This window comes from Schistocerca americana, chromosome 5, assembly GCF_021461395.2.
Source record: "Schistocerca americana isolate TAMUIC-IGC-003095 chromosome 5, iqSchAmer2.1, whole genome shotgun sequence".
In the NCBI taxonomy this organism is placed as follows: Eukaryota; Metazoa; Arthropoda; class Insecta; order Orthoptera; family Acrididae; genus Schistocerca; species Schistocerca americana.
Genome location: NC_060123.1, coordinates 636,921,278 through 636,936,828, shown reverse-complemented (window position 1 = coordinate 636,936,828; position 15,551 = coordinate 636,921,278). Strand labels below are relative to the sequence as shown.

The window sequence follows — 15,551 nt, the reverse complement described above, 5'->3', positions numbered from 1 at the left end:
ATGAAGCGTAGTCGACGACGTGTTTTAAGTCCACCACTCATCACAGAACGTGGTCAGAGACTTCCCGCTCTGTCAAGCAGGAGAGGTGGCGATTCGAGGCAGATCTGACGACCGAGCACACTGCTGGTGCAGACATAACTGTTCGGAGCACATCGTTCAGCGCGCACAGTTAACGTCGGGTTCCGTAGCAGGTGTCGGCTGCGTGTTTTCATATTCAGCCAATGTCGCCAGTTACGACTGCAGTGGGGAAACTATCATCGAGACTGGACCGCGGATCCATGGAAAAGTGAAGCACGTTTGTTACACCAGGTCGATAATCGTTTCCGGATACACCGTCATCCAGGCGGATGGCCTGCTTAACAACGAGGCTATTCGTAAGGATGTCCTATGGCTGTGTCCTGAGAATAACTGTTCAGATATCTGCTGTACTGGCTTAACCGTGAATTTGCTTTCAAATTTTTTTTAAAGAATTTATTTTATTTACTGGCGATTCATCAAGAACATTAACACATTTAATCACACTAGGTGAGCGTGGAAGTAGTTGCCTGTAAGTAACTGATGGAAAACTACTTTTAACAAATGTGAATTTTATTCCTAAAAGCCTTTTCAAAACAGATTTAAAATTATAAGCAGAAAAACACCCTCGAAATATCAAGTTACAGTTTTATTTAGAGGCAAGGAACAATATTAACAGTAGGAACCTTAGGGCTGAGGAGGTTGCCTGCTTCCTTTCAACACGGCTGTAGTCATGACCGCACACAACAACCTCTGAAAGAGTACACTGGTGCAAATCTGCAACACACCAGATTACTTTTAACAAATTTTTAACTCCTCACACAAACATGTAAACAATGCACCCCGTAAGAGGAATCGAAATGGTACATCCCTCAAATTATTCTCCACCGAAAGCGAAAATTTTTTAAGGACGCTTACGGTGGGAGCGTGGCAAGCTGATAACGTAAAATGATTATTTAAATAAAACCCATAAAATACAGACCTACATAAAATGTACAACATGCTCTGCATTACACATATACCACCTCGCAAGATGATAAGCAAGATAGACATATTTCAAGAATTCGGCCTTTAAGCAATAAATTCGTCAACGCCGAATCCGACAAACATGACAGACGCAGCTATTAACGTACGGCAGACCGACCGACCGACAGACACACTAACTGCCACACAAATGCAACAAACTTGGCTGACCAACTGACCAGGCTTGCCCAGGCTAACAGACTGACCCCTTGCCGAGCTTAAAGCGCCCCTTAAATGCTCGTGAACAGGCAACCTTTTCCACTAGAGGGAGACATCAAAGCTGCGATTGTCACAGCGGCGCCACCGCCAGAAACGGAGGGCGACTGCTTCACACAGCACGCTGCGGCGCGCTCTTAAAGACAGCAAATTTTACCACGTCTCACTGACGTTCTAACACGTGTATCACAGTGGTCTGTTTCCGTATCTACATACAACGCCGTTAGGCGTAAATATGTAATCTACACTCATGCTCATAAATTATGGATGATTGCAGAATTTGGTGCCACACAACGTGGGACTACACAAAACTGGCACTCACAGCATAGACACATAGGGAACACACACGACACAAATCTATACGTCCACGGTATTGGTGATAAGTTGAGACTACTGTGCCGAAACACAGGTGCTACAAAACGCCACTGTTTTCTGCACATGTACCCCGACATCAGTATGGGATATGATAACCATGCACACATACACAGGCCGCACAACGGGTTGGCATATTCTGGATCAGGTGGTGGTGTATAGCCTCCCATTCTTGCATCAGTGCCTGTCGCTCCTGAAGTGTCCTAGGGGTGTGAAGACATGCAGCGATACATCGACCTAGAGTATCCCAGACGTGTGCGATGGGGTTTAGGTCTGGAGAACAGGCAGGCCACTCCATTCTCCTGATATCTTCTGTTTCAAGGTACTCCTCCACGATGGCAGCTCTGTGGGGCCGTGCGTTATCATCCATCAGGAGGAAGGTGGGACCCACTTCAACCCTGAAAAGACCGACATACTGGTGCAAAATGATGACCCGATACATCTGACCTGTAAAGTTCCTCTGTCAAAGAGATGCGGGGGTGTACGTGCACCAATCATAATTCCATCCCACACCATCAAACCACGACCTCCATACAGGTCCCTTTCAGGGACATTAAGGGGTTGGTATCTGGTTCGTGGCTCACGCCAGATGAAAACCCGACGAGAATCACTGTTCAGACTGTACCTGGACTCGTCCGTGAACATAACCTGGAACCACTGTTCCAATGACTATGTACTGTGTTCTTGACACGAGGCTTGACAGGCTCTCCTGTGACCAGGGGTCAGTGGAATGCACCTTGCAGGTCTCTGGACGAATAAACCATGTCTGTTCAGTCGTCTGTAGACTGTGTGTCTGGAGACAACTCTTCCAGTGGCTGCCTTAAGGTCCTGAGCAAGGCTACCTGCAGTACTCCGTGGCCGTCTGCGGGCACTGATGGTGAGATATCGGTCTTCTTGTGGTGTTGTACACTGTGGACGTCCCGTTCTGCAGCGCCTGGACAAGTTTCCGGTCTGCTGGAATCGTTGCCATAATCTTGAGATCACACGGAGGGCCCGTGCTACGACCTGCTGTGTTTGACCAGCGTCCAGTCTCCCTGGTATTCTGCCCCTCATAAGGTCATCAATATGTATTCTTTGAGCCATTTTCAACAAACAGTCACCATTAGCACGTCTGAAAACGTCTGCACACTTACTCGCTGCACCGTGCTCTGACATGAACCAACACACCTCTGCATATGTGGGCTGCTGCCAGCGCCACCGTGCGATGACCGCAGGTCAAATGCACCGCATGGCCATATCCCGAGGTGATTTAAACCGCCCACCAGAGCGTTGTTTCGCCATGTATCAGCTTTATCCTTAATTTATGAGCACGAGTGTATGTAGGTCTCTCTATACTGTCCCCTTAGATCGTCACAATTTGGTTGCGGTACCGAATCTCCACCAGCACTAATATAGTTGCAGCATCGTTAATTTTATTGCCGCAAAACGTTAATGCTAATTTATCGATATGTGCTATTCATCGGAAACCGGGAAGCCAAGGTGGAGACCGTCAGGATAGTAGCGGATTTGTACCCAGTTGGCATAAAAAAATCAGGTGTAAAGATAGGTCTTTATTTAAAACGACGTTCGCCCCTCCGTTTTACAAAAAGCTAGATACACTATGCTCTAAGATGTACTCCATTTCAGACAGAATATTATCATTAGCTTTAGGTTTACTATCGCTAACAATACACAATATAAAAAGGGTGATCAGGACATACGGTTTTTTAAGCTTTACATGATGTGATGGCAGTATTATGCTGTGGAGTACATTCACTTTGGATTCCGTGGGATAGGTGGTCCTAATACGAGGCACCTTGACATCTGCGGTCTACGTGAATATTGTTGCGGATCGCCTGCACCAGCGTCATGTTTCATGTTTTCCATGATGGCATTGGCGTCTTACAAAAGAATAACTGTCCGTGTCATATGTCCAGAATCGTGCGACAGTGGTCTGAGGGATAACAACTCTCATTGATATCTTGGGGACCAAATTAGTCTAATCTGTACTCGTCGCTAGGACGATTCCGCGTTCGTCTCTGTTCCGCTTATATCTTTCTTACCACGTCACATACCCAAAGGTTACCAGGTGCCATTCAGTGTCGCAGTGGGCAGTGACCATAAGGTTTTCCCTTATTAATGTAAGTCACTTACGAAAACAATAGGACGTGCAGGGACGCTAAAACTAAATGGGCGCACGGAAAATTGTAAGAAGTTTAAAAGGAAATGGTCGAAATATGCAAGGATTCAGCGTACTGAAAACTTACTTACGCTGAAATTAAAAGCAATGACGTCAAAATTAGTTAAAAGTGCAAGAACAATTCCACTGTTTGAAAGGGAATTCTGTTACCTTTTTGTGGACATTCGGTGCCACACACTTCCGGAAACCTATAAAGGAGGTGCCGAATCCATGCTAAGTAAAATCGCTTGTAGGTGTATATTGCGATCCAAAAAGGATAAAAATACTGTTACGGTGGTCGTCATGATTCATCAGTGTATTTTGCTGCATTTACTCTTTTTCCTGAAAGTTTTTGCGTTTCCATATTTCGTGGGCCAGTTGTCGTAGTTCCTTTGTATCTCGAAAATTTGTATTCTATATGTGACTGGCCAATGTTCTCATTGCCTATTTTGGGGATATCCATTTCCCTTCAACTGATCTGCCCATTATCATATTCATTATCGCCGTATATCTACAGCCTCAGACTGCTTCAAAAGCATGCACCTACAGTAGTATGGCATGGAGGAAAAGGACTGGCCGCTAGGTCCTCTCTGACGCAGTTCGACCCACATCTAAACAGTATATTGCATCTCTTTCATTGCCAGGTCTCATGAAGACTACTCGACATTAACGGTTAGTTTAGGAGCTGCGAGTGCTTTTCAGATTCCTCCAGCACCATCAGTGGTTGGATAGTATGGCACGAAACGCCTCTGGAGACGGTTGTCGAGTCTCACGTACTCACCCGTCAACCAGCTTCAACTGCATGGCACGCTGAATATCGGCCAAGGCCATACCGGTCGTGTCTGTTTAGAGTTATTTCACTTTTCCTCAGTCACGCAGAATAAACTCCTCTCTTTCTCGCAACGAGATGTTTTGCTCGGCCCGTAGCTCCTGGAATAGATCCAGTATTCTTCGTCTGCCTTCCGCGTGACTCCGCCGTTCCGACATACGTGTGGCGTCAGACAGTCTGCCTCAGTTTGGCACGGCGAGGGAATGTTGTCTGGCAAGAGCCGGCGGCTGCTATTACTGTGCCATCGCGACCCCCACCACTCAGCGTGTCCAGAGGAGCTATCAGTGCACCGAGCAGATTGGCTTTGGAGGGTGCTCAGCTGCAGCTCTGTGCAGCGGTCGTTCGTTGCCCGGGTCTTGTAGTGACGACCGTACCTCGGCGTTCAGCGGTAAGACGATGGGGGCATTTGCGCTCTAATGAGTGGAGCTGGAAAAGTAACGACTAGATGTTGTACCGTATGTGTGCGGTATTGTCGAAACAGTATTCGTTACTCAACGTTGTTACTGATATAACCATTACACATTAATACTTCTTTACTGTATTAGCAAAATGTGAGCATAACCGTGCTCGTCATTGCGTCGTTTAGATAGGATTTTTGTCTTCTACATGCTAATTAAGTCATCACTGCTGTTCTGGAATTAGTGGCAACAAACTTTAGAGCCTTTCTACTATTTTAGACTTCAACCTGTGAGGTCATAAACTATGACCCCCAGATTGTATGCCCTGAAATGACATTTATATAAAAAGCCAACTTGACTTCCGGGCGCGCTGCTGAATAATTAAAATGGGGGTTTACCAAGGGTTAAACCTAGACAAAACTGAAACAGTAGTCCTTGCAACAGACCTCATACAACTGCACAGTTCACATATGAATGAATAACCCCTTACACCGGTAATTTGTGATGTGCCAATGTTTTTGCACTCTGTGTCCTGTAACACCAAATAAATTGCGAGGAACTGAGCTAGTGTGATGACAGAATTTTATCTCGAAGCCTCTATCTCCGCAAGCACATTTCTTGAAGTTAAACAGTAACACGAACTTATCTCCATAGCTGAAAATTTCATTTAAAGTAAAAATTTAAGCACCAGTGATGGCAGTTTATTCCCTCTCGGCTTGAAATACCGCTAAAGCGAATGTAGAACATTCGAGAACGTAGTTCCAAAGGGAGGGAACACCTGTGGAGATACAGAATACGTGCAAGTTTAGCCTAAAATAAGGCAGAGGGAGTGAAAAACATGTTCGTAAAATTCCCAAATAATATTCACTTAATATATTACTCAGTATTTAATACAAAATTTCATGTTTCATATATGGTTCCCACTCAATATACTACATGTCTTTACATGACAATCCGTACACAATAGACAAATCAGAATCACCACACATTAACATTAAAGCCTGGAATACTATTTGATGAGTAGAAGAGCAATGAGATAAAGAACTTGCTAGTTCAGATAACTGCATAAAAGTTGGACATAGATTCTCCGTTGTTCTAAGCAAATTGTGAACTAGAACAAAAAGCTAACGTTACCCACGTTAGATGCGACAGCAAAGTGTCTCGCGTAAAGGAATCAGGTTTTCCCCAATTTGAAGCTGAAGAAACCTGTAACGTAAAATTACGTAAATGCATCAGTCATGCCTGCGAGCAACCATCTTACCATAGCCCAGGACGAAGACGCCTAAATGTGCCCAGTTCGTTAACACACGGGAACGTAACTTATTTGCGACATGAAGTCACGGAGGAGGTATGCGACAGTGTCGAAATATCTGTACGGTCTGCAAAATGCTGAATCGGACGCCGAGTGGGGAAAAAAATCGTTGGGTGCAAGCTGACTTTATTATTCCAATACTACACGATTCGGACATCCCATCATGAGATATCCAGGAACGTCGCGTTGCAGATACATACAAAAGCACATGTTTTAGTAGCGATCATAAGCAGAATCACCCTGGCGAGTCTGCTTATGATTCCAAATTGTATTCACTCATAAGAAGTCAGTTTGCATCTAGTCGGGGACTTGTCTGTCAGCGACCTATTTAACATGTTTGCAGACGGCTCGTCTAGATAAAGCTTCTCTACTATACATTTCGGCACGTTTTCACAGCAGCAAGCGGCAGAAGAGAGTACCAGATAGCAAGTAAGTGCCTATCGACACGCTCTTCAATGCGCCACTTGAAATGTGTCGTTAACAGCAGACGACTATCAAACTGAAGTTGCAAGAATTGTCATCACGCCTTTGTCTCAAGTAGGCCACTGCACTACTACGGGCAAACATGGCAGTTCTGTCGTATGGGGGCCGACCTCTGCACTGGCAAGACAAAGGTACGTCCATATACTGTGCATTACCCCCCCCCCCCCTTCTCTCTCTCTCTCTCTCTCACTCTCTCTCTCTCTCTCTCTCTCTCTCTCTCTCTCTCTCACACACACACACACACACACACACACACACACACACACGACACGTAGTATTAAGTAGTGTAATGGACCACGATGTTAATAAACAACCCAATCTGTGCGATCGCCAGACGGCGGTAGTTCTCTACTGGCCAATTGCCGTATCTCTCTTAATACCCCATTTAACGCTGTTGGCTGTAGAAAAGTCGGCTATTTGCCGTACAGAGGAATCGTAGCGTATGAAACAAAGGAATTGCAGAATTTCGAATATTGACGATTCCGCCCGAGTCGGAAACGAACTGCATTCTGGATAGAAATCATGACGAGAGACAGTCCGCTGAGGACAAGAAATAGGAGGAATACGAAACTTAGTGTCTGCACGATCGTACGGGAAAGGATAGGTGAATAAACGTAACGTTTGACAGTTCAGAGGCTTCCTTTACCAGGATACAGATTAGCTGGCTGTTTTTCAAGGAGTTCTTTGCGGGATGGGGGAGTGGCTTTGTACGTAAAAAAACAAAAAAACAGTATTCCAGTTGAGTCCATAGACGTATCACCGCACTGCACTGAACAGATATTTGAATGTTGTGCAGGGCAGTTGAATTTAGTTAAACTTAATTTCTAATTGTTGTTGTTGTTTATAGGTCCCCTAACTCTGACTACAAAGCATTTCTGCTCAAACTAAATTGATTCACTTTGTAGTAGATCTCCTAAACTCATACGATCTGACGCAGACACCATTTTTTTCCATCTAGGGTGCAGGAGAACAGCGGCACAGTCATACACAGTATTTTTACTCATTCTTCATTACTAGATGGGCATTCTGTTAGTAAAAGGGTGAATGGCCTTGCAGACCATGAACACAAATTTTAACACTGAGAGGCTTTTGTACTCAAACAAATGCCCCATATAATTAAAAACTAGGTAGGAAAGTTAATCCAACAGCAATAGGAGTGTTTTTAAACCTCATCAGGGAACGTGAGTGGCAGGATGTTTATAGTGCTGTTAACATAGATGACAAATATAATTCTTTCCTTAACACATTTCTCATGCTCTTTCAGAATTTGCTTTCCATTAGAACGTTGTAATCGGGGTACTTGCAGTAATAGGCAGCCTGAGTGGCTGAGTAGATGGATATCATGTAGAACAAAGCGGGAATTATATCAAAATGTTAGAAGTGGTTACAATCAAGCTACAGTAACCCTTTACAAACAGTATTGTAAGTTGCTTAAAATATTTATAGGAAGGCAAAGAGTATGTGGTATGCAAGTAGAACAGCTAATTCACAGGATAAAATTAAAACCATGTGGTCAGTTGTGAAGGAAGTGTCTGGTCAGCAGCATAAGGTCGATGATATAAAGTCAGTTCGTAGTAAAAATATTTGTTACTAATAAATCAGATGTATGTACAGTATTTAACAATCACCTTCTGAGCATTCCTGGTGAACTAAATGAAAATTGACTTTCTACAGGGAATCATATAACTTTCTTCGCAAATGCCTTTCCGAGATTGATGTCTGAAATACTCCTCTGTAACGCAGACGAAGGGGAGATTGAATCAATAATTAAATCACTAAGGACCAAGGGCTCTCATGCATATGATGGAGTGCCTAGCAGAATATTAAAGTAATGTGCTGCGCATGCTAGCTCTGTATTTAGCCATATTTGTAATTTTTCCTTTATGAATGGTCAGTTTCCTGAGCGATTAAAGTACTCAGTAGTAAAGCCGCTTTATAAAAAGGGAGAGAGGGATAATGTAGACAATTTTAGACCTATTTCTATGCCATAAGTGTTAGCTAACGTTATTGAAAAGGCTGTGTATGTAAGGATAATTGATCATTGTGTGTCACACAATTTGCTATCATATGTACAGTTCGGCTTTAGAAGTCATTTAAAAACTAAAAATGCTATATTCTGTTTCTCTCTGAGGTATTGGATGGGTTAAACAAAAGGTTTCGAACGCTAGGCATATTTTTTGTTTCGACGAATGCGTTTGATTGTGTTGATCACAAAATATTGCTCCAGAAGCTGGACCATTACGGAATACGGCGAGTAGCTCACAATTGGTTCATCTCGTACTTTAACAACAGACAGCAAAAGGTCATTATTCACAATGTTGAAAATGGCTGTGATGTGGGATCTGAGTGGGGTATGGTAAAGTTGGGGGTGCTCCAGGGATCGGTGTTGGGGACCACTCCTGTTCCTTATTTTTATAAATGATATGCCCTCTAGTATTACGAGTAACTCTAAAATATTTCGGTTTGCTGACGAGACTATCTTGGTAGTAAAGGATGTTGTGTGCAACATGGCTCAGTTTCAAATAGTGCAGTTCATCGCGTGTGGAAAATAAAATGACGCTATATCACAGTAAGACTCAGTTTTTACAGTTTCTAACACACAATCCAACAAAACCTGACGTTTTAATTTCACATTAAGGGCATATGATTAGTGAAACTGAACAGTTCAAATTTCAAGGAGTTCAGATAAATAGTAAACTGTCCTGTAAATCCCACGTTCAGGATCTTGTTCAAAGACTTACTGCTGCCATTTTTACTATTCGAACTGTATCTGAAGTGATCGTTGAACACGAAAATTAGTCTACTTTGCTTATTTTCATTCGCTAATGTCGTATGGCATTATTTTTTGGGGTAACTCTTCCCATTCTAAAGGGGTATTTTTGACTCAGAATCAGGGGGTCGGGCAATAAGTGGTGTAAGTTTTCACGAACCTATTGCCGACCCCTGTTCACGAGTCTGGGTATTTTGACGTTGGCCTCTCAATATATATATATATATATATTCCTTACTGTCATTTCTTGTTAACAATATTAGCCTATTCCCAAGAATAAGCAGCTTTCACTCAGTCAATACTCGGCAGAAATCAAACCTGCATTTGGATAGGACTTCCTTAACTCTTGTGCAGAAAGGTGTGCAGCATACTGCTGCATCCATTTTCAATAAGCTAGCATTCGAATTCAAAAATCTTAGCAGTAATCCACGCGCTTTCTGTCGAGGAGTTCCTTGAAAAATTAAGCTGATTCTTGTTGTATTGTTGATTGCGTTTACTTAAACTAATGGATTGACTTTTTTCGGGTTCATAAATATTTTATTTTTATCTGTATTACTTTTATGTTGTAATTTCATGTACAGAAACGTTCTATGACCTTGGAGATTTGCTCCTCAATTTGGCCCTACGGAACTTGAAGTGTAAATAAAAAAATTAAAAAAAATTACGGTACACAGTGTTGTGGAAAAACTCGTTACTCAAGTAACCAACACGTACGACATGCAACAGGTCTATCAATGAGACTCATTCGATCTTGAAAATCGATAGCCTCTTTTTTTAGGGACTGCTTCGCGCAAACGGCGTTAAACTTAAGGCACAATGAGCATAGTCTTCAAATGTGAACTCGCCGCTCTGTTTCTTCGAATATCATTTTCGACCAAATTGTCCGTCACACGGTTGATACCCAAAACATCCGAAAAAACTTCATATATGAACCAGTTGATACGTAAATATCGTCAGCGACTTCTCTGATAACAATTTGACGATAGTTCATAACAATTTCTTTCACTTTCTGAACAATGTAGTCGGTTGAAGATGATGTCCCGGGGCGTCCAGAGTGCTCTTCATCTTCAACATTCTCTCAGCCATCTTCGAGACCCTTGTACCACATGTCAATCTTTCTTTCACTAATAGCACACACGTTAAATGCAACATTTGATACATCCCAAACTTTGCTACTCTTTATTCCGTTCTTATAGTTACTTTAATACAAATTATCTTACCCCATTTTACACAAACAGAAACTTTTCAGATATGTTTGCCGATACAAGGAAGAAGAAATCGCTTGTATTAGACTAATACAACAAACTAAATTACAAAATCTTCGTTAATTTGTAAACACGCCTCGTGCAATGAAACCACGGCAACGACAGAAACCAGTTATCAATGTAGACAGCTGTTTCAATTAACTGTTGCGTAAAACTGTGTTACAAACGTAATATTTCCTATACTAACCTTTAGGAGACCCGACTTCATTTTCGTAATTTATCTGATACAGATTATAATTCGAGAAGCGGTTTTATATAGGGGCAGTCAAATCAAAACGAGACAGATGGAAAAAGTAAGTAAACCGTTCATTATTTTAAGAGAGAATGCCATAGAACATTTATCCCACTGTGAGACAAGATGGTAGATACCTTCATGGAAAAACGTGTCCGTTTGCCTACGGAGCCATGATTGTACCTAGACATGCATCTCTCCGTCCGAATCAATTCGAGGGCCACGAATGTCTCTCTTCCGGGCTGCAAAACTATGGAATATGGGGAGAGATCGGACTGTATGGAGGATGTGTAAGAAGTTTGGCAGCGAAACCTCCGCAGCGTATTTAGAAAAGGTATCTGAGTGGTGCGAAAAGTGGCAGTTGACCCTAAATAACGAAAAGTGTGAGGTCATCCACATGAGTGCTAAAAGGAACTCGTTAAACTTCGGTTACACGATAAATCAGTCTAATTTAAAAGCCGTAAATTCAACTAAATACCAGGTATTACAATTACGAACAACTTAAATTAGAAGGAACACACAGAAAATGTTGTGGGAAGGCTAAACAGACTGCGTTTTATTGGCAGGACACTTAAGAAAATGTAACAGACCTACTAAAGAGACTGCCTACACTACGCTTGTCCGTCCTCTTTTAGAATACTGCTGCGCGGTGTGGGATCCTTACCAAATAGGACTGACGGAGTACATCGAAAAAGTTAAAAGAAAGGCAGCACGTTTTGTGTTATCGTGAAATATGGGCGAGAGTGTCACAGAAATGATACAGGATTTGGGCTAGAAATCATTAAAAGAAAGGCGTTTTTCGTTGCGACGGAATCTTCTCACGAAATTCCAATCACCAACTTTCTCCGCTGAATGCGAAAATATTTTGTTGACACCGACCTACATAGGGATGAACGATCACCACGATAAAATAAGGGAAATCAGAGCTCGTACGGAAAGACACAGGTGTTCATTCTTTCCGGGCGCTATACGAGATTGGAATAATAGAGAATTGTGAAGGTGGTTCGATGAACCCTCTGCCAGGCACTTGAATGTGATTTGCGGAGTATCCATGTGGATGTAGATGTCCTTGGACGCTCCAAACTTCAACAAAATAATGCTTTAGTAGAAGACAAATGGAGAAAGCATTTGCTTAAGTAGGAAACAACAATTAATTTTATCAAGAAATGCACAGTTTCAGAGAACTTTATGTATCGACAAAATTCATCGTACACGCAAATAAAGAAAGAAATAGAAACTGAAAGTAACTGAAAGAACAGACATTTCAACCATTACGCAAACTAGAACAAAAAATGAACGAAAATAACACGTACTGGTACTTACAGAGAAGAACCTAACAGATAAATGAATACAAAACAGTAAAAAAATCGAAACTAGGATAAAATTCTTTGAGTTTTCAAATGCAAGAGAATCTTTTTCGAGAAATAAAAATCGAAAAAATGGAAAAATGCCTGGGAGCGAAAGTAACAAGAGATTTTGAATGATAAAGGCAGCAAATGATCTCCAGCGGCATCGTGAAGACGATTTCTACCTCTGTTCAGACTAATGAAAACTGGTGCTGTTCTAAACACATTCTGTAAAACATTACGGCGACATGGACCTACTGTACACTTATACTCTGGAGTAGCCACGCGGTAACGATTTACCAAAGTGCTGTATTTCGTCAGTTAACGTTGATTGTGGATTCCTCAAAGTTGACTCTTAGAACCAAACAGATGTCGCTGAAACATGAAAAGTTTGTGGAAGTGTTACCGCTGAAAGCTTGTAAAGACTGATTTTCGCCGAAGCAAATAGATGCAAACAAACGAATGAGCATTCACAGGCAATTCGCTGGTGTTCACTACCACCCGCATGTATCTGTGAAGAAGCGTGCACGGGAGGAAACAGAAGAAAACACGATATAAAGCGCACAGCGTACGAACGCTGCGTCATTGTTCTTCGGCGCTAATAGTCAGACAGGTTACAACATAGTTCCGGACCAAGTAAAACTTAGATATTCCGATGATTATTTTGTATGGCCAGCGCACTGTTATGGTGCAGAAAAGCAGAATTCTGGTGTCTTAATTTGAACTCGAGTGAAATCTGTGGAGGTAGTACACTTAACGCTGAATTGCTTTCGTTTCTATTATTCCAAAACGTTAGACAAATGACGATTGATGCTTTTCGCGGACTTCTCGTTACAACTGCGGTGGAAACTAAAAAGCAGAACATTAAATTCCGATGACCAACATAACATTAAGAAAGGCTTCCATTTACGTTCACGTTATAAGCAGACTGGGGCATTTAGGTTAGTAATAGTTTGAATTTTCTGTAGCTGCTATATTTCGGATAGTTCGTGATGTCTGCAGTGACATATGCGAAGCGCTATCAGAATTTTATTAACTCTTAGCTAATGAGGTGTGGTCTCTCAATAGGTGTGTTCTAGCGGTGGGCTTCTATACTTCTATTACCCATCTTGAATGGCCAACCCTATAATATTTTGTTGCCATGTGCAGTATCACCTTCTTTGTTGCTGACACGTGTTACCGCCACGTTTGTGGTTTGCTAGACCACACCTCGTGGACTACGGTACTGTTTTCTTCGTACAAAATGTGTGTGATGAAATTTTAGTCGGTGGATGATGGAAGATGTCAGAGATATAGATCAAGAAATAGACGAAAAACTTTTTTTGAACCTACAGAGTGCTACTTTTATGTCAACTCTGAACTCTGGAATTTAGTTTTATGCGATCATTTAATTTCTACAGGGATACTACAATTTTTCATAATGTACAATTCATTTCTCTAACAGGTCGTTTAAGTGTACAGTTTTAAAAAATCACACAGAAGTATTTGTGTGATAAAAAGAAAAATACTAAAGGCATTATTTAGTGCAATAAAATCAAGAATGAGTATGTAAACAACACACACATTTGTTGTATAGCTTAAATTAAAAATTTAAAATAATTTGCTACTTAAGTCTCAGGTCAAGCATAGGGGTCACAGAGCCACTACCTAGTATTATACTGTATATTGCAAAAAAAGTCACCTCGTTAAGAGTTAAAGTACATAGAACGAATATGTCAGTAAGATACGATTAATGAAATGTGAAGATATACTTCTTTCTACCTCTCACATAGGTTGCTTCATAAAATCTGCTATATAGTTTGATATTTTTGATGATAAATAAAAATAGTTTACCCGGGATCATGCTAACGTTCTCTAACAAACATAACAGTGATACATCAGCCATGCAATTACAATTATCATGAATGCAAGCAACGAGAATGATCAGATCTTTCGTATATTTTTGTTTTTAATTAGCATAATAGACATACATTCCTTTACATTTCTTTTCGTTCGTCATTTGTGCTGTGCATCTCCTGAATCTCAGCACCAGCTGTGATACCTATACTCCTCTAATCCTTCTATCAGCAACATTACATTCTCTTCGGTCCTCTCCGTCACTCACGCAGCTCATGTCAGCAACTGAAATAGACAACACGGCAAACGAAAGCTTCCTGTAATCCAAGCGCTGAAGCGGAGAGGACGCGAACTTCCTTTGATGGTTCGCTAAAACAGCCAGCCAGCAGAACACTAGGGGGTACTGGCGAATGCGGACCGAACACGACCGAGAGCAGTTCACTCGCGCTCGTCTACCGTTTACAGCAGACAGAATTCTCGATTGTGGAAGCTCGTTACGTGGTGTTCGCTCTGCTGCGAAACAGGCGCGCTTTCCCGCATTCCTTCCCGCTACGCACGTCGTTATGCGTTCTACCTGTTGCGCGTTGCTGTTCTACCAGTTTGCCGATGTGCGGTAGGACTCGTATAATGCATTTTCCAATTCGAAGAGTTTACCCACTGCCTCACGCATTCCACTTTCATTCAAAATCAGACGTCCTCTGCGTCATTGTGCAGTGTATCTATTATCCACGCCTACATCTATACCTGTACTTCGAAACCCACCCTACGGTTTGAGATGGGGTTGCTAGTCATACCTTTCCGCTTTCCTTATTTCATTGGCGGGTGGTACTGTGGCAAAAAGACTGTCCGGTACCTCTTTATGTCGGTCCAAGTCTCTCCAGTTTTAGGGGCTGGATAAAAATATACCAACATCGCGGGAAATGGTTGCTTGAACAAAAATCCAGATGCCAGCCAAGCCTGCAAATTGCGCTGTGGCTTTTCCCCCCGAAAGGCACCTGTACAATGCCCTCAGTATGTTGTGTCAGTCGTCATATTAGTGTTGTCTAATTGTGAGTGCATTATGACGGAGCTAAGTAAATTCGAACGTGGGAAAACTGTTGATCGGACGGTGGACGCTTGTGTCTAACAAAGATAGCCGAAGTGTTGGTGTTTCGAGAGGCACCGTGTCGAAGGTTTATACCTCATAGAGGGAAAGCTCGAAAAAACATCATCCGCAAGTCAAACTCGGACGAAAGTTTTACTGAGTGATCGTGACGCACGGTCACTGAAGAGGTCTGTGACAATAAGGGGACACAG

At 42.1% G+C, this 15,551-nt stretch overlaps 1 protein-coding gene across 1 annotated transcript in view; it reads left to right on the top strand.

Moving 5' to 3' along the window:
* Nucleotides 1–4,911: 4,911 nt before the first annotated feature.
* Nucleotides 4,912–15,551, top strand: part of LOC124615921 (protein rolling stone-like) — a 121,477-nt gene continuing 110,837 nt past the window's right edge. Inside the window, exon 1 of the mRNA XM_047144104.1 lies at nt 4,912–5,001. The gene's annotated coding sequence lies outside the window, so the exon portion shown is untranslated. The remainder of the gene's footprint in view (nt 5,002–15,551) is intronic.